Source organism: Saimiri boliviensis, chromosome 1, assembly GCF_048565385.1.
Source record: "Saimiri boliviensis isolate mSaiBol1 chromosome 1, mSaiBol1.pri, whole genome shotgun sequence".
Lineage (NCBI taxonomy): Eukaryota > Metazoa > Chordata > Mammalia > Primates > Cebidae > Saimiri > Saimiri boliviensis.
In genome coordinates this window covers 852,766-872,905 of record NC_133449.1, presented here as the reverse complement: position 1 = coordinate 872,905, position 20,140 = coordinate 852,766, and positions in this window count along the sequence as shown.

Genomic DNA, 20,140 nt, shown 5'->3' with positions numbered 1-20,140 from the left:
CAAAAAAAACAACAAGGAAGAGGATCATGATATGAAACCAGGAAGGCAGAGCCAGAGGAGGCTGGGATGCAAACCGGGCCAGATCGCAGGGCTTTATAATTGGGGAGAAGGATCCTAAGTCCAGTGGGAAGCCATTAAAGGTTTTAATTAAGACATGGAGTCTGATTTAGGTCTTGAAGAAAGATTGGCTGGCTGCTCTGTGGAGACGGGACCCTAAGAGGTGATGCCCAAGAGGAATGGCTGCCACCCAGGTGGATGTGGCCTGGGTGGGGTGAGAGGCGCAGATGGAGAGAGATCACATTTTTGGGAGGAGGTGAGGATGGAGAGAGATCACACATGGTGGGGAGGTGAGGATGGAGAGAGATCACATGTGGGGGGAGGTGAGGGTGGAGAGAGATCACACATGGTGGGGAGGTGAGGATGGAGAGAGATCACACATGGTGGGGGAGGTGAGGATGGAGAGAGATCACACAGGTGGGGGAGGTGAGGATGGAGAGAGATCACACATGGTGGGGAGGTGAGGGTGGAGAGAGATCACACATGGGGGTGGGAGGTGAGAATGGAGAGAGATCGCAGGTGGGGGGAGGTGAGGATGGAGAAAGATCATGTGTTGGATTTTTAGCCTCCTCTGAGCACACATCCTCTTGGTCCCCTGGCCCGCTCTGGAATCTCAGGGCTCCTGTGGCAGGAGAGAGGCATCCAGGTCTCTGCTCTCCAGAATCCCTGGAGCCTCTGGACCTGGGTCATCAGACATCTTCCACTGAAAGCCCTTTGAATGGATTTTAAATCAGTTAAAACATGATGGGGTTATTTTTAATGGTGAGAAATCCAAGGGGATTGTACAGCTATGCACATGTGTGTCCATGCATGCATTAGTGTGTTCACACATGGATCACATCTTATGCATATGTGTGTTCATGTGTGTTGCATCTGTATGCATGGATGTGCATCACGTGTGCATATGTGTCACGTATGGTGCACATGTATCCTGTACGTATGAATGTGCATCATGCGTGTCATTTATGTGTGTGCCGTGTGTGTATGCATGAATGTGCAGCTTGAGTGCATGTGTCATAGTATGCATGTGTGTGTCTTTCATGTGTGTATGCATGAATGTGCATCTTGTGTGTGTCATTTATGTGTGTGCCTCTCGTGTGTGTGCATGCATGAATGCATTGCGTGTGCATGCATGAATGCATTGTGTGTGCATGTGTGCATCAGGTAGGTGTGTGCATGTGTGCGTTTGTGTTTTCTGTGTGTGTGTGCATGGATGTGCTCTGTCTTGGCCACGGGAAGGTCACACACTTCTCTAAAGCTCAGCTTTTCCGCTGAAAAGGAGGCAGTCAATCATTCCTAAGTTTCCTCTAGGCTCTTATAATCTATGACACCCACTTGTTCTAGGACAGATCCCAGTAATTAACTTCAACCAAAGAATTCAAACAATAGACAAAAATGAGACCTTGACTCACATAATTAAAGGTTATGTTTAATTAGAACAGGAAAATTAACGCATGCATCAAGGTTTGAGGTCCAAATTTTGGGCCATATTCCATATGAAAATTAAGAGCAGGCTGATAAAGACAGTCCAAGCTTTGGGAATGAAAAATCCCTTTTGTTCAAGATCTAAACACCACCTGCCTGAGTTGAATTAGTGATTTAGCTTTGAAGTCAATACTTGAAATAGAAAATTGGTATTTCTTCTCTCCTCCAGCCAACTCTTTGACAGAGACATGACTGAGCCATGCGTGCTTCAGAGAGGGTTGAAATGAATGATGGGATACTTCCGGTTATAATAATTTAATCCTAATAACATACGATAAACAAAAGTTTGGAAATCCACATTAGAAATGAAAAGTCTTTAAACATAAAAGGCCAAATGTGTGCGTTATTTATTTCAAGAACCCATTCACATAAATGTTTAATTTTTAATCTCATTGCATTTGGTGTTTGAGAATTTACACATCAATATAGTTCACATAATAGGTTAAAATATTCTCTTAATTAGAAATGATGATGGGGACCTATAAAATGGTCACACACTTTGAACAAAAATCTAGATTATTTTACATAATAAAGATAATAAATGACAAGAGAAAACAACACTTGAGATTACTACAGTAAAGACGGTGTCTGGGTTCCACATGTGACTCTCTGAATGGCATATTCACTGGGATGCCACTGAGATGTGTTAAAGTTGAACTCATTATCACCTCCTGCCTCTGGGCTCAGATTCCCCTTGTCAAGTCCTCCTTTCTCCACACGCACCCAGGAAATTCCCATCCCAGTGACTGTGGAATGTCTGCAGGAACACCAGACTTTGCCAAGACAACTAAAACATTTAGATGAAATCGAGGAGAAAAGCTGTGCATTTGCAAGGTAGGCAGGTCTCATGCTTTAAGATCTTGCGGAGGTGGAATTGAGACCAGGATTTCTGAAGACTGAGGAGCTCCAGGGATCCCGTAAGCTCCTTCAGGGGACCCTGGAAGCCCTGTGCCTGGCAGGGGGAGCAGGATAGTCAGAGCTTCCTGCAAGTCACAGGCCAGCCTCCAGGTAACTGAAATCTCCACTTTAGATGTAACATATGGCGCAGTTATTGGCATTAACATTGGTCATTTAAATGCAGCTTTATACATACATGAAATAGATGACACCATGGATAATTTTACCACAATGATGGAATCCATATAAAAGAAGCAAATAGAAATTCTAGAATTGAGGAGACAATTGCTGTAATGAAGCGCTCACAGGATGTAAACACCAGAGTGAGCAGAGTAAAGGAGAATCAGTGCGGTGGAAGTTATGTCATTAAGCTGAAAATATTTATTTAAGCTGAAGAACGGAGAGGCAAAAAATGCAGCCCCGATATGAAAGGGACACTGGACCTCATAAAATGTCTACCATGCACACAGTTGGATTGATTAAAAACCAAAGCATGTCAGTAAACATTCTAATTCAAGCATAGCACAGAGGAAAAAAATGAAAAAAAGACAAAGAACAACACCACGTCAGCTGTGCAAGGAGCAGAATCAAAAGCTGGAACACATGGGCAGCGTGAGCCCCAGAAGAAAAGAGTAACAAATCAAAATGGGTGAAATATATGTAGAAAACTTGATCAGAAACAGTGGATCTCAGCTCCAGGAAGCACAGCAAGCCCTCAGAGCCAGAGGCTGAAAGCTGGAGATAAGCTGGACTCAGGAGCAGCCTGATAAGAAGGAGATTTGTTACCCACTGGGGAACAATGATACAACAGACTAATGATGCTTTGTCACAAAAATAATGGAATCCAGAAGAAAATGTCGCCAAACCCAAAAAGATTTTCAACTGACAAACTCTTAAAAAAATTACCTTTCAAAGATGAAGGGCAAATAAAAACATTTTAAGCTGAATTAAACCTGGATGAGTTTGTTTGCCAGCAGATCCATACTTCAGAAAATGCTGAAGATTCTTCAGGCTGAAGAGAAATTACACCAGGTGAAAAACAATGTCATAAGGTAATGAAGAATACTAGAGATAGTATATTTGAAAATAAATAAAAACAATTATTTTCCTTCTTTGGTTAAATTCTTCAAAAGTAATTGGTTATTTAAGACAAAAGTAGAAAAGATAGTGAGTTGTATAACAATTTAAATATGAGGCAACACTTGCAGATAGCAGGGGAGACAAGTAGATTTACAGTAACATGAGGTAAATTTACCGTAGATGAAGTCATACAATATTACATCAGAGTAAACCATAAAAATAAAAATGGATATCATCATTTCAAGAGGATACACTGAAAAAAAATGCAATCAAAAAGTCAATAAGAGGACAAAATGCATGATAAAAATTTACTAATTTATGCTGAAATAAAACAGAAAAATAAGGACAAGAACAGAGGACAAATGAAAGGATATGTCACGGTGGAGCCCTCGATTCACAAGCATAGTGTTGGCGACGTGAGGCTGCAGGTGACTCACGGGCACAGCATTAGTGAGGCTGTAGGTGACACAGGCACAGTGTTGGTGAGGCTGCAGGTGATTCACGGGCACAGCGTTGGTGAGGCTGCAGGTCATTCTGCAACCTGGGTGACAGAGCAAGACTCTGTCACAAAAAAGAAAAAAAAAAGGCTTAACTGACCACTTGTGAAACATGCAGGAAGAGCACCATAAGTTGCTGTGGCAGTGCCAAGGAGTGGGGTCCCCTTAAATGTTCTTCTCTTACCTTTCCAGTTATAAACTATACCCTGTTCTGTAAACATCTCAACACAGGATTTGCAGAGTTTTACTGGCTGTCAGATATCTTCCCACATGTCCCGTCATCCTGAGCTTGTGTTGAACAAGATCCACGCTGCACGGGGCCACAGGTCCTCATCATGCGCGTTTATCACGAAGCGCAGTTGTGCTCCACAGGGGTGTTGGTCCCTGTCCTCAGATAGACAACCTGCAGCAGGTTTTTCCAGTTCTTCGTACTGAAGGGCTCTAGAAATCAGAACTCACAGCCATCTGGATGGAGTTTGCTTTGTAGGAAGGTTTTAATTAACAAATTCAAATTTCAGGCTATACTGATTATATTTTTTGTCCATCACTTTCGTAAATTATATTTTTAATGAATTTGATTTCATCTAATGCTGTTTATCACACTCCTTATGATTCTAATGTTTCTAGGATCTCTAGTGGTGTCTCCTTTTACATAATGACTTATACTTGGAAATTTGGGTTTCTTAATTGATCTGCCTAAGGGCTTATCAATTTTCTAATCATTTCAAAGCACAGATTTTTGTGCATAATGGTCAGATCTGTCCCGATGGCTTATCATGCTTCTCAGAAAACAGTTTGTCCATTTCTTACTATTTGAATATGCAGATTTTTTTCTAGTTTTCCACCTTAACAAGTAATGCTGCAGTGAACATTCTGAATATATTTCCTTATATAAATATATCAGTGTTACTCTAAGATATCTTCTTAAAGCTGGAATTGCTATGTTAGAGCAGATGCACACTGAAATTATAATGGACACTGTGAAACGGCTCTTCAGCCTGGTTGTGCAAATGTCCATGCCAACACCATGTTTATAAAGGCTCCTTTTCTCTACATCCATGATAACTTATTCATATCTGTTACTTTTTGTAAAGCGAATAACTAAGAAATTACATCTTTGATGTCTATTTTCTTAACTAACAGTAGTGCTGATTTTTTTTAAATACTCATTATCTTGTTGGTGATTTTCTCCTGGATGATTATCTGTTCTTACTATGTTTCCTTTTATTTTCTCATTTGTTTCCATTTATTTGATAAGTGATGGCCTTTATGTAATCCTGATACTACTGCTGTACCACACATTGCAAATAACTTCCCAAACTAAAATTTAGCTAGATACGCAATTTCTACAGTGTATTTTTAACTTGCATTTTCTTTTCAGAGAACCACTGTGTTCACAATGCGCATTCCCCCGTATTCTCATTGACTTGCTGCACTTCGCTTGCTAATATCTCCAGTAAAATTGTGAAATTTATGAAAATACTTCCATTTTTAGTATTGCCTTAAGTGAAAATGCAGCCAATTTCTTACTATTAAAGGACGGATATAAGCTTGTGGTACATACTTTTTTAAAAAATCAAATTTGAGAAATCTATTATTAGTTTATAAATATTCAATTCTAATTGATTGGTTGAATTGTATCAATGTTTTCCTTCTGTTGAAATGGTTTTTATTTTTTACCCTTTCAATTTGTTAAGGTAAGGAGGAAGGTAAATGATAGGTTGTTTAGCTCTTGAATAAACTTTGTGTTCCTGAGATAAGCATTAATTATTTAAGATGGATTTATTTTTCTTTGTACATGGCTACATATGACTTATTTTATTTAAGCTTTTTGTATCTATGTTCATAAAGTTGAGCTATGATTACTGTTTTGTCTTTTAAAAACAAAATTTTTATATATTTTTACAAAAAAACCCCTTCAATTTAGCAACATCTTGTTTTGTTGCTGACTTACATCCTTGCATAGCTTGTAGACACTGATCCTTTTCCTGGGGATCAAATTCTCTTCAGTTTGAAATGGTCTTTTAGATTTTTTTTCAATTGTTTCATATGAGAGATTAAAGCTTGTAATCCTTCTTTGAAAAAAATTATTTTATTCTTACACTTTTATATAACTCTTTATTATGGAAAATTTCAAATATATACCCAGGAGAGATTATGGCATAATGGACTCTAATTTATCCCTGACTTGTCTCGAGCACTGAGCAGCTCAGAGCCCGTCTGATTTCCTCTGCTTCTCACCCTCTCACCTTCCCCAAGGTGAACACATCAGGGCCTTGGCCTAGGTCTGTCCTTTCTATCACTGTTCAAATTCTTTCCTCCATTTTGTACTAGCTGGATACTTACATTTTTCCTCATTTTCATCTGATTAGATTATGTGCCAGTGAATATCTTTGTGTGTTTCCTCAGTGCCATTGTGCTAGTAATTCCATGGTGTATTTCTCGACATATTTCTAAATATTTATACATGTATCTTTAAAGGACATATCAACACCTTTAAACATACTGACAATTTATTATAAAACTTGAAATTAATCCACAGTAATTGCTTAATACCATCAAATATTTTGCCACGCCTCACACATTTCCATAATCATTCTAATGAATTTAAAATACGTGTTAAGGCTGGGTGCAGTGGCTCATGCCTGTAATCCCAACACTTTGGGAGGCTGAGGCAGGTGGATCATGGGGTCAGGAGACAGTTTTTATACGAAAGGCAGGTTCTTTCCATTTTCAGAATTACTTGTTTCTCTGGTATCTTCCAGAAGTGATCACGGATTCCTTTGATTTTAGGTGTTGTTGAGAATTATTAATAATTCATGGGATTTTATACCATAGATGCGGTTAGAGTCCCTCAAGGTTATTATGATTCTTGATGTTGGAACAATCCCATTCTTTTCCAGGGGAAGCTGTTCAACAATGTATCCTGAGTGTTTTTCGAGAAAGCTTTGATGAGAGAAAAATATCACACAGAAAGGTGCCCGCCTCACAAGCTTCCAGCTCCATGGGTTTTTGCAAACTGAGCACACTTGTGGGCCAGCAGCGGGCCCCCAGCGAGGACGCCCTTGCTCCTGCTGCTCCTGCTGCTCCTGCTGCTCCTGCTGCTCCTGCTGCTCCTGCTGCTCCTGCCGCCCGTCCGTGGCACAGCACGTGTTAGTTCTGCCTGTTTTGTTGACACAAATGGGGCCGCAGTGTTCAGCCTCGAATCTGGCATCCCTGCCCAACATCACGTGTGTGAGACCATGTGTGTCACAGCTCACGGGCGTGCCTGCTCGTCTCCACCATCCGTAGTGAGAGTGGAAAGCACCGTTGTTCGTGTTACTCCTCGTGGGCCTCGTTCGTTTCCTTCCACTGCCTTGACTATTCTCAGACATAGCCCGTCACACTGTTTCCAGTGTTTGATGCTCCACGCGTGCGGGTGAAGCAGCCTGGGGCGGCCGCCTCCTTCGCTGGGACCCCAGGCAATCGCAGGGTGTTTGTTTTCCTTCCTGTGGACGTCGTCACAGACATGACCTCGCCCTGCCTGCTTATCAGAACGTCAGTCTTCAGAGCAGTCTTCACACCAGCATTTGTTATGAGCGACAGTGAGGGAGTAAAGCCTCCTCAGAACCATCTTCTCATAGGATTTTTCATCCACTGAGAAACCCCACCAATCCCCAGCCCCAGGAAGGTAAGGACAGAAACTGAAATCCCCATTATTCTGCCTCTGGTCTTCTGGTTAATAAAATAATCAGGCTGTGTTAATTAAATTGGAAGATGAGTTTTCCATCCAGGCATTTTTCCCTGAACTATTTTCGTCCACATGAGCAATTCTTTCCAGGGCAGAGCTCACCGCTAGGCTGTGGCCGGTGCCGCCCCACGGAGGTTAGAAGGTGGCCGAGACAGCCCCAGTCCTGGAAGATGTCTCATTATAATGCCACCCCAGGCAGAAATTTGATCTTTTTTCTTTTAAAAGATGAAACTCGCCTTTTATCCTTTTGGTTATAATCCATAGCTTCTCTGCTTATTAAACCTTAAGGAAAAGACTAAAATCTTTTGCCACTATTTTACTGTCAGTATGAATTTCAGAAAGAAAAACAACAATATGCCTATTGCATTAAAAATGTTCTGATCTGATTATAGCTACAAGGTAATAGATGTTAAAGGATATAGTGCTCTTCCATATGACAATTATAAATGGTGGTTTCCTTATTCCAGGAAATGGTACAAAATTTGGGGAACATTAAATTAATATAATTTGTCCAAAGGTGCTTAAGTCAGTCTAGAGGATGGGTAAGTTCACTGCAGTCCAGACAAGTGTATTGTACAAATCGTGCTCAGAAACCTCTGCTAAAACTAGCCTCATTGTTTTGTGATCACGTTATATGAAGGAGTAAATGCTGTGTCAGAGATTCCAGGAATAAAACCTGATTATTAAAATCACCTGACACAACACCTCAGTGTCCAAAGGAACAGAAAAGCTAATGTCACTGGTACCCGTATATCAACATTAATGTGATTTTCAGATCAGTGATGACAGCAGACACCACAGTAATATCTCACGTTCTTATTGCTTGAATATTTTCATAAGAAGAAAAAAATAATTCAGTACAAATTTTCAATATTTTAACAGTAGATTAAAACTAGTATTTTCTAAATATTTGAATTTCCCAGTGATTTATTTCATCCATTGTTGTCTCCGAAAGTATCAATCCAGTGGATTTTCCAGGATCAGCATTTAGTAACAATTTGATATGTACTTTCACTACTGGATTTTCTAGAATCAGAATTTAGCAACAATTGTGTAAGTGTTTTCACATTTAAACTGTTGTGTGCATGAACAGTACGTCAGGTCCAGTTGGGCAGGCATGTAGTCACGGTGCTAGACACTATGCGTTATTTGATGGCCACGCAGACCCCGTGACACAGATTTGCCTGTGTCTGTTTTCAAGGAGGATGTGCATGCTTCCGGACACTCGACCTCATCAGCTCCGTGGGTGTCAGTCCTGCCGGCTCCCCTGCTGCTGGCTTCGTCCTTCTCTGTGGACGAATTCCCTTTTTCCCAGTGGAAGGCTCTGCTTCCAGCCACGCTTCAGGCCACTGGAAACCCCAACTCTCTCTGGCCCCGCACAGGCCTCTGAGAAAAGGGAAAGCTTGTCCCAGCCGCTATGCGGTGAAGGGCTGAGCCTCTTGGCCTTTCCTGGTGTCACTGCTCAGCAGGGAACATTCCGGAGCGAGGAGGCCAGAGCAGCCAGTGCTTCCCACAAGTGCAGCCGGGTGAGTGATGCTCACTTGCCGTCGTGATGAACTCAACAGTGCACAGTTCTGAACCAAAAAATAAAAATAAAAGAGAGGGTGTACTGTGATTTGCATGTGTGTCCCCTTCAAACTCATGTTACACTGAATCCCCGCTATGGTGGTGTAAGGAGGTGCATGGATGAGTGCCTTGTGCAGGGGCTGCAGGAAGGAGCCAAAGCTGCTACAGGCCTCCGTCCGCCTCCCTCCTGTGAGTACGCAGCCCCGGTCCCAAGGCCACCTTCGGTACAGACGGCAGCCTTCATCAGACACCCACCCTGCTGGCACCTTGATCTTGCACTCCCAGGCTTCAGCACTGTGAAAAATAAAACTCTATTGCTTGTAAGTTACTTCTATTACTTGCAAATTACCCAGTCTGTGGTATTTCGTTACAGCAGCATGGAGGGACGAGACACACTCATAATTCCCTCAAGCCTAGCAATTGGATGGGAGCATCTGCCCACTCCTTAGAGACCTCCTTCCTCCCAGCAGTAATCCTGTTCCATCTCTGTGTTTTATTTCTGCATGTAAGAGCCTGAAAACAGTGTCTTTGCTGACATGAACTACATTCTATTTCTTCATGGAAGTTAATATTCCCCACATTCCAAGCCAAGGTTTAAAAAGTCACAATTGCCAGGCTTGGTGGCTCATACCTGTAATCTCAGCCCTTTGGGAGGCTGAGGCAAAAAGATAACTTAAACCCAGGAGTTCAAGACTAGCCTGGGCAACGTAGTGAGACCCTGTCTCTAAAAAGAAAAAAAAAAATTTTGGAGGCGGAGTGTAGCACTGTTTCCCAGGCTGGAGAGCAGTGGTGCAATCTTGGCTCACCGCAATCTCTGCCTCCCAGGTTCAAGTGATTCTCCTGCCTCAGCTCCCAAGTAGCAGAGATTATAGGTGCCCACCACCACACCTGGCTAATTTTTTGTATTTTTAGTAGAGACGGGGTTTCACTATGTTGGCCAGGTTGATCTCGTACGCCTGACTTCATGATCCACCAAAATTTTTTTTTAAATTAGCTGGGTGTGGTGTGCACACCTGTAGTCCTGGCTACTCAGGGCTGAGGTGGAAAGATCATTTGAGCCCAGGCAGTGGAGGCTGCAGTGAGCCGTGACTGTGCCACTGCACTTCAACCTGCTGAGAGTGAGACCCTGCCTCAAAAAAAAAAAGTTACAGTATCAAGTCTGATAGATAGGAAACAAATTTTTAAGTCAATAAATTATAGCCCTAAATGTTCCCAGATGGCATAGATTTTGACGAAGTGTCAAGGTTTACAGAGAGAGTCCACTGGAAACACCGGCGAAACAGCTTTTCCTGAAGCAGACAGAGGAGCTGACCACGGGCCTGGGGAAGAGTGCAGGTGGGGTCCCTTCCACACCTCTCAGCTCTCCCTGCTCGCTCCGTGTCTGCCTGCGTTGTGGAAGACAGCTGGTGTCTGCTGGCAGACACGGGGCCTGCTGGGTCTTGTCCTGTTATTATGCTTTGTAACTGGCCCCACTCCTGCCCCAGCTGGCCCCCCTCACCTGCAAATTCGCTGTTGCCTCTTGCAACTCACATCCACAGAACTACACACAGGGACCTCGGTGGTTCTGACACTTCAGGAAATTCTTCAAAAGTTTGTAATTCTGAAGGCCTGGTGCCGGCGGAGCCCGTGGGCAGCCCTGCCGAGTTCCCAAAGGCCCCAGGGGGACACACAGGGCCTTCGGAGTCCGGTGGTCCTGGATACGGGAGGGCGGCACCCTGAGCCCAGCATGTCACCGTGTTTATGTCTCTGCAGAGGAAACACAGCAGCTTAGCAGGACCCTGGATCCCTGCGTGCACATGGCCCTCAGGGCCACCTCTACCCTTTATTGGGCAATTTGTGGCGGTCCAGCTTCACCTGAGGCTATCCTGTGGCTGCAGGCTGCCCACTGTCCCCCTCAGCCTGGAGGGCCCAGGAGGTGGGAAGGTGCTGGCTGACGTATCCTGTGATCGGGGCTCTGTGGGGAGTTTTTGGGGGTCTCAACAGTCCCACATGGATTCGACAAGCACAGAGGCAGGGTCGCCTTCTTGGGCAGATGCAACCTGTCCTGTGTCAGCCCCTGTGGCCTCCTAGGCCCCCTAAACCTGGGTGCTGGCTGCAGGCTGTCTGGGGACCTGCAACCTCCTGTGATATGATGACCAGATGTGGCCTCTTTCTGCGGCCGTGGCATGGGATGGCTCGGGCAGGTGTCCTGATCCATTGTGCAGAGGGTGGAGTTGGCAGCCTCGGTTGGTGGAGGGATGGGAGCCACATCCGCCTCGGTGTCCTGCCACTGTCAGGGGCTCCTGACCACCTTCCAGGGAGCACTGGGCCTCTTGCACATCTGGGTAAGCACCAGAGGCTGTGGCTCATGCAGAGTGGACCATTCCCACTCAAGACAGCCCAGAGCACACGGAGAAAGGCCGTGCCCTAGAGGTCAGCTTTGTGAGCCCAGCATTGGGCCTCCCAGGACCTGACAGCCATTTAGAGACCGCAGGTCTTCCCTGTCACACATTCCCACCTGAGCCAGCCTCAGAGGAAGGGCCTGACCAGCTGCAGGGGTGAGACTGCTTACTTCTGACCTTTCACAGCCACCTCCAGGAAAGGGAGAGGCAGCCCTGAACTGCCTTCCAGCGCCGGTGAGCAGGGCTGCAGGCTGGGGAGATTCGGAACAGGCTGAGCAGGGCCAGGTGTCCGCACAGATGAGGCAACGTCCCTGCCCCGGGCGCTGCCCAGTCCAGCGTCAGCCCATCACGGCCGCAGCTCCGGCCTCCCCAGTGAACACAGAGGCTGGGTTCCTTAACCGCAGGGTTTCGATCCAGCAGGGGACAGGAGTTCTTCACTTGGTTTAACGTTCCATTGTCATTGATAGATTTGTCCTGTTTACAGGCATAGAAAGACCGTGACCACCTCAGTACATGCAGAAAACACACTTGTCAACATTAACGCTGACTCAAAAATCAAACAAATCCTAGAAAACAAGGAATAGAAAGAAGGAAGTTCCTCAAGCTCCTCCAGGGCCCCGATGGACACCCCAATGCTGGCGCCTGCGTGGCCCAGGGCTCCCTGCAGACGGCTCCTCTTGCAGGAGCCTCACACCAGAGACCGGCCCAGGGTACTGAGGCTGGAAGAAAAAAAACCCACAGCTGCCTCCACTCAAAAGGCGTGGCTGCCTATGCAGAGAATCACAGGGAATTTAGGGAAAACCTTCTAAGTACATTAGCAAGTTTTCATGACAGGCAGTCAGTACCTAAAAATAAGCTGAATTTCTGTGTAATAGCAACAAGTACTGGAAACTGAAATTAGAATATATGTATATCATTTACAAGAGCACCCCAAGTATGAGATATTTAGGGTTAGTTTTGCACGCACCTCTGTCCGCCCCCACGGCTGCCACTGGGCCAGGAATAGCTTCGTGCTGTTTTATCAGCTTGGACTCCTGCTCCACACAAGGCAAAGCCGGACTCCGAGCCCACACGAGGGCGGATCCCCACCTCCGAGGGACACAGGGTCTCGGTTGCACCCCAAAGCCCTGGCCAGCTTCTGTGGTGTCTTCCTTTCCACAGGCAGGATTACTTTTTCTTTTTTTAAATTCACACAATCACTGAGGCATGAAACACGAAGGTCCTCATGACGCGTGGCTGCGTTCGTGCGACTCGCACATGGTGGCCTCTCAAACCGCCATCCTCTGTCCGGTGAAAACAGGCTGCCCCGGGAGAACCACTGCTGTGAGGACGACGAGGTCTTCAAAACGCTGGTGATGAGTTCTAAGTCACACGTGGATTTTACTTTTTCTCAAGGACCTTGTTATTTCACGTTATTTATTATACACTTTTACATACCAATACATGATTGTTTAGATATATATTTGATATGTATTTAAGAGTAAATGTTTTAGTTTAGAAGTATAAAATAAAAATCACAAGCCAATTGTAAATCTGGTCGCAATTCTAAGTTTGAGAGTGAAAAGAACATGAATGATAAAAGATAGAATAAGATAAATTCATGCATTTCTTGACTTCTTTATTCACTGTGTGGGCACAGTAAGTTATTTGAATGGGAATGAGGATTAATTCCTTAACATTCTGAGAACTAAAAATAAGGCACGTTCCTCAGCCAGAAAATGACTTAATGTAAGTGCTTTCACAAGCACCCCCGGCTTTAATAACTAAGCAGGTGAGGTTGGCTGAAACTGGAATGTATTTTTGGCCTTTTTTATTAAGACAATTGTGTCCCTGTGTGTTCCTGTGAGTGACGGAGACCCCTTGCCTTTTACAGGTCAGGTGCTGATGTGGAAACTGCTCACTGACGCTCGCACGGTGCTCTCAGAGTGTCCCTTTGAGTTCTTTCCTTTAAACCACTCTGTCATTTTGAAATCATGAAAGGAGTTTTAAAACTCGTGAATGATCAGAGGCGAGCACGGTATCAAGGTCTGCGCTGGATTCACACTGGAGTCGTTTCAGGTCTGTCCTGTGCCTCGATGCTGCATTTGCTGTCATGATTTTTAGGAACAAAAAAAAAGTGAGGGAAAAGTCTCCCATCTCCCAAAGGCACGAGGTTTTCCAAGCACAAGGATGCACACCACTGGGAGCTGATTAGCTATTAATTAGCTGATGGAGCTGAAGGGTCTTCTTTTGGGAAGAAAATGCCTTGTACTGACTGTGGAACATCCATTCACTCCCTGGAAACTTTTGCAGCTTCAGTTTCAATTTTCTTTCAGTGTAATGTAACAGTAAGGCTATTTATGTTCATACTATGGATCTAGAAGAGGGGTGTGCCTGCTGGAAGCTGTAATAGATTATCAGGTTTAACTGATGCTCATGGGGGAGAGTCTTAAATATCCCCAGGTGCATGACTTCTAAAAACACACTTGCCGGCAGAGCATCCCCTTCCAACAGGCTGACCAGCAACCTCCCCCAACCGCAGTGACAAGCTTCCTGACCAGCAACCCCTCCCTCCCCCGGGGTCATTGTTTTGCAGCCATGAGGCACTTTTGGCTGGAGCCTCAGGCAGGCCTGAAAGGAAGAATTTGGGGCGCTCCTGGGGGTCATTTCCTGCTGAGTCACCACCCAGCCACACACCTGCCAGCCAGAAGGGCCCTTTGAGACTGTCACAGGCTGCTGCTTCCACAGCACTTCAGAGCTTCAGATACCATCACACACAGACTGTAATCCTGACAAACAGCCTCTGGAATCAGCCTGACTCCTCTGTCCTTTCCCTGAAAAGCTCGGATCTCTTGTTCTCAGGCACTTCCCGAGATATCCTGGAGTTGCTTCCTGCCGTCCCTCTAGTTTGGCTGGAATAAACTCCGTTGTTTAAGTGAGGCAGGGTTTTCTCAGGTGGTGAAAAACACCTGAGATTATCAGTTAAGCCTGATAATCTATTACAGCTTCCACCTAAGAAAGGTTTTCTTGCCGATGCCTCCCACCCTCAATGCTTCCACAGTCCAGTGACCAGCTTTCTAGAACACACGTCCCCTCCCCTTCTCAGACCCTGTGCAGCCCACTCCTGCCTCTCAGGTGCACCAGGGTGTCTGCTGGGGTGGGGCATCAGGCTGGGGGACAGTGTGTCTGCTAGGAGGGCACCAGGCTGTGGGCACGGAAGCCCCTGTGCACACCACGTATGCACCTTGAACTGCATCAGTCGTCAGGCCTCTTCACAAGTGTTTCTTCCTTTGAAAGACAATTATTAGCTAAAGTGCTGGAGATAAGAGGTGAACCGGACACACCAAGACCCTCCCTTTCATGCAGGTGTGGGTGGTGTGGATAAACCCTGAGTGACGTGAGCACAAGCGGCGCGGACGGCCGAGGCCGCGCAGGCTCCAGAGACAGAAGCCTCCGAAGCACGTGCGTCTCACGATGAGGACGGCCTTCGAGTCGGACCCACCGTGGGAGCAGGAGGCCTCCTGTCGGCTGCACCGGCTGAGGGAGCGCGCGGGCACCCGGGATTTTCCCTGGATGCTCCCTGGGAAGTTTTCTTCAAGGTGCTGAGATGTATCCACGTTTTAAGAAAATGTATTTTTCTAAATGTTTCGTAGGTGACGGAAACTCCACGCAGGGCCTGAGCTGATGGTTAGCACCGTTCTAAGCACCGTTCGGGGTTGACCTGGGACGGGAGTGTCCTTCTCAGGTGCCGACACTCTGGGTTGGTTTAGTTTTCTCACCAACCTCTCCCAAGTCACGCGGTGCCTTTTTCTGACGGATAAAACTCAAACAGACGATGTACTCTGCCGAGGATCACAGACGGTGATCACAGTCAGAAACCGAACCTCTTCTGGATTAAAAACCTGTAATCCTCCCAGGTATATTTTAAGCAGTGTTGTAGGGCCTGAAAAGGCAGTGAGGGACTTGAGACAGAGTCTTGCTTTGTCGCCCAGGCTGGAGTGCAATGGCACGATCTCGGCTCACCGCAACCTCCGCCTCCTGGGTTCAAGTGATTCTCCTGCCTTGGCCTGCCAAGTAGCTGGGATGACAGGCGTGCGCCACCATACCCAGCTAATTTTGTATATTTAGTAGAGATGGGATTTCACCATGTTGATCAGGCTGGTCTCAAACTCCCGATCTTAGGTGATCCACCCACCTCAGCCTCCCAAAGTGCTTGGATCACAAGTGTGAGCCACTGTGCCCGGCCTTAGATTTGTACTTCTAAGTGTGACCACAGCTCCTCCCGGAGTGATCACAGCTTCACAGATTCCACCCCATCAACCCCTCTCCTCTTAAGGACAGGGATATACACAGGAGGGGTTTTAGGGAATGTCACTCCTAAAGTGTCCACTCAGTTTTAGAGACATTTGTCCCCACACAAGTTAATGAAATCAAACGGCCAAGTTAGATGCTGGGATCCTTGGCGACCGGCCGGCACTGAAGAGGGTAACTGAGGCAGCACCACGTTCCACAGCCCCAGCTGGCGTTCTGGGTGGTCGCCTGGTTTGCGCTCGAGGGTTCGGTGAACTGCTTCTTACCTGTGATTGGTGGCAGCATCTTGGGCCTTGGATAAAATTCTCAGAGTCCTCAAATTCATTTACTATTTTTCACTGGTTTCTCTTCAAACGACCCTTTCCCTGCCATTCTCATATATTCTGTGCATACATCCTAACACGTGAAATTCCAAAATGTACCCCCTGTCTTACGCACGCTTTAACTTTCATGTGTAGTCTTGATTTTCAGTCAGACTCCCAGAAACATAAATTAGTGTCGACTACCATTAAATTAAATGTTTAAATAGCAGACCCACAATTTTCATGGATAATTTCGTGCAAAGTGATTAAATAGTTGATCAAATTAATTCAGTTCAAAGATGAATACTGGATAAGTAGGAATATTCCAGGCATATACGGAAGAGGGCCTTGTGCAGATCCATGAAGGCTGCAGCAGGCTTCTCTCCGAGCTGGCTCACGGTCAGGGCCTCCGAAAAGCCGCTCTGACCCTCTGGCCTCAGAGGTGATCTCCCAGCCTGCCCCGAGCGTGGGCTCCCTTGCACGACTTGCACGGCTGCACTCACCCTTGCTGCTGGATCCCACACCAGGCCACCTGTCTACCCGGGAACCCGTGTGGCTAAGGAGCCGGGCTGGGCGTTCTGCTCAGGGCAGACCGTGCAGGGTTCTCGGGAGGTCATCAGTCGACGTTCCCACCCGCTGTTGATGGAGAATCTGCAGCGCATCAGGCACTGAGCTGGGTTCTGTCCGCAGTATGCTGGAGAGCAAGGCGCAGAAGCTGCCCGGTGTGGATCTGACAAGACACTACTCTGAACAGACAGGCACAGCAGGAGATGGACCGAAATCGACTTTGGAGTCCTTTCTTGGAAAGAGTTTTTAATTCCGTCCCCTGTTCTCAATCCGTGAGAGCAGGTCCTGCCCTGGGGTCCTGGGAAGGGCAGAACGCAGGACCCTGGGTGCTGGGCAGATGGACAGGCAGCAGGTTATTAATCACAGCCCCGGGTGGGGGTGCTGCAGGCCCCGTCACGGTGCTCTCAGGAGCCCTGTGAAGAGCCGGGGTCTCGGGACGGAGGCTTGGTCGTAACAAGAAGCTGAGGAGATGCCTGGCTCCTGAAGAACGATGGAGTGGTCTGACTTGAACAGTTTCGCCCGTCGGCCAGGAGTTGAGTGAAGCTCCCTGCTTGGGCGGGGCTGGTGCCTGGTCCTGGTCCCTGGGGGGAGGGACCGTTTGTCTACAGGGTCCTACACACAGGAACAGAGTGTGGAGGGGACAGTGGCAAGGTCCTGACGGACCTCTTCATTTCCCGATGCCAAAGCACACATAACACTGAGCCTTAATCTTAGACCTTAGAAAACCATGTGCCTGAAGCCACGAGCTAGCTGAGTGCTCCAGGGAATGAGTGGAGTTGGCCAGTGCACAGCTCAGAGGGACCTAGTGCGGGTCCCTCACACACCCGTTTTCTACCCTCTCCACCACCTCTGAGAGAGCAAGACCAAGCCCTCCTCCCCGCTCCTCACCAGGCTGCTCCACGTGAAGACGAGAATGAAGATCTTTACAAAGGTCACTTCCACTTAGTGAATGGTCAATATGCTTTCTCTGCCTCACGATTTCCTGAATACCGTTTTCCTTTCCCCAGCGTACTTCTTAGGGAGAACACAGTAGAAAATGCATAGAACATCTAGAATATGTGCTCACCGACTTTTTATGTTGTCAGTAAGACTTAGGTCAACAGTCGTTATTTGTCTTAATTACCTTGTGGGGAGATAAAGAGTTACGTGCGGACTTTCAACTGTGGGAGGCTCAGCACCCCAACCCCCGAGTTATTCAAGAGTCAGCTGGACAATCATCATTTTGGAAGTCCCACGAGTTTAGCCGCTCTGGCATCTGAGGAACCCCTCTGATCCGGACTGGAGCCACAGCAATTGTGGAGGAGAAGTGGGGGGCCGTTTGTTATTTTATACGAGGTGTTCAGGGAAGGTCTCATGCACAGGATGTTGTTGGGGTTGAGGCGTCAAAGGATGCTGGCATGGGGAAAGAGGGTGCTGAGATGAAGACATGACAAGTGAGAGGGCCTGAGAAGGAAATGTGCCCGAGGAGCAGAAATGGGGGTGCCGCCACAGCCCAGATGGGATCGCAGCCTCGGAGGCCATGAAGACCACGCAGGTGTCTTGGCTGTCACTCCGAGTCACATAGGAAGTCATGGGCTGGGACATAAACGAAAGGCATCTTCATAAACACTCACTTCTATTTCTTCCCTCATCCTTAAAATATTCTTTTGCCTTTGAAAATTCCTCTTTTCCTTGAAAGCCAAGCTAAAACCTCCCTCACAATCAAGTTTTATATATTTATGTATTTACTTAATTTATTTCTTGGGACAGGGTCTCACTCCATTATCCAGGCTGGCTGGCTAGTCTAATGCAGCCTTGAACTTCTGGGCTCAAGGAATCCTCTCCCTCAGCCTCCTGAGTAGCTGGGACCAAAGGCATGTGCCACCATGCCTGAGTAATTGTATTTGTTTATATTTTGTAGAGCTGCAGTCTTGCTTTGTTGCCCAGGCTTGTTTTAAACATCTGGGCTCAAGTGAACCTCCTGCTAGACCTCTCAAAGTGCTGGGGTCACAGGCGTGAGCCGCCTCTCCTGGTCTGTAATCAAATTTTAGCATTTATATGACAAAAATAAAACTTTTCATAACATCTATAACACTTTTGATAGTCAATGTCATTTATCTTGGTGTGGTCATTAAATGCATGAAATTCTTCCCTAAAAGACCAAAAAAAGTCAGCCTGCCTGGTGATAATGAAACAAGGGTGATGCAAAAGTTATAATAAAGGGAGGGACAGCAGGGGGTAGGGAGGTTGCAGATGGATAACACAGGGAGAAATGCCAGATACAGGTGACAGGGCAATGTGTATGTACCTATGCAACAATCCTGCATGTTCTGCACATGTACCCCAGAACATAAAGTGCAATAATATATATATATATAAAGTTCTGATAAATAAATGAGAACATGAAAATCATCAATTATTATGAATATTCAACTGTAAAGTTCTCCTATCAATCTCTAGCACATAAAAGTCCTTACCTTTAGTAATTATTGAGCCACAAAATATTTTTCCAGTATTTGAAATCTGTTTTCCAAATTCAGCAAAGGTAACCAGTGAGTGAAGTTCCAGGACATATGGCTCTGAAGTAAAAGGAGGCTTTGGTTTCATTGATGTAATTCATATGAGGCTGGGAAATCATTTATCAGCCTGTCACATGTCGAATTTAAGTGTAATTTATTGGGAAAAGAGTTAATGGATTGGAATACAACTCCATTTATCAAATCATCATTAAATTTAAGCCCTAGGTCAGTCATGAATCAAAGAATTCAGCAAAAACCAACAAAATACTTTTGTGAGAATCAACTAGCTTTGGGCTTTACAGTAATTATTTAAACGTTTACAAGGTATTATTTGTGAATTGCCTGCTGGGGCTGCTTTGCCTCACACACAGGATTTGGTTGGGACAGCCCTTCACCCTGTGAAGGCAAACTGTGGGGGCTGGGGAAGGAGGAAACCAGAAATCCCCCCACTAGAGTGGGTCCCTCGGGGGCCCAGCAGATGGGGACCACGTGGTGCAGGTGTGGGTACCTGCAGGCCGCAGGGGTTCAGGCTCTGAATCGACCACAAGTTTCTTCTAGTTAAACCACAGATGTTCTAGCATTTCTCAGCAGATACTGAGCTAATGTTGCAGGAACAGTGCCCCAAATTGTCAGGAAACTATAATAAAAAAGCTCAGTAACCCTGGATCTCTGAATAGGTTCACTGTTCATATTTTCATTTCATGTCCTTAAAATAAGTGCATGAAATAGAAAACATTTTGATTGTAACAGTCCCCTTGACTCCCCATCCTTGCTGTTCTAACAGTCATTA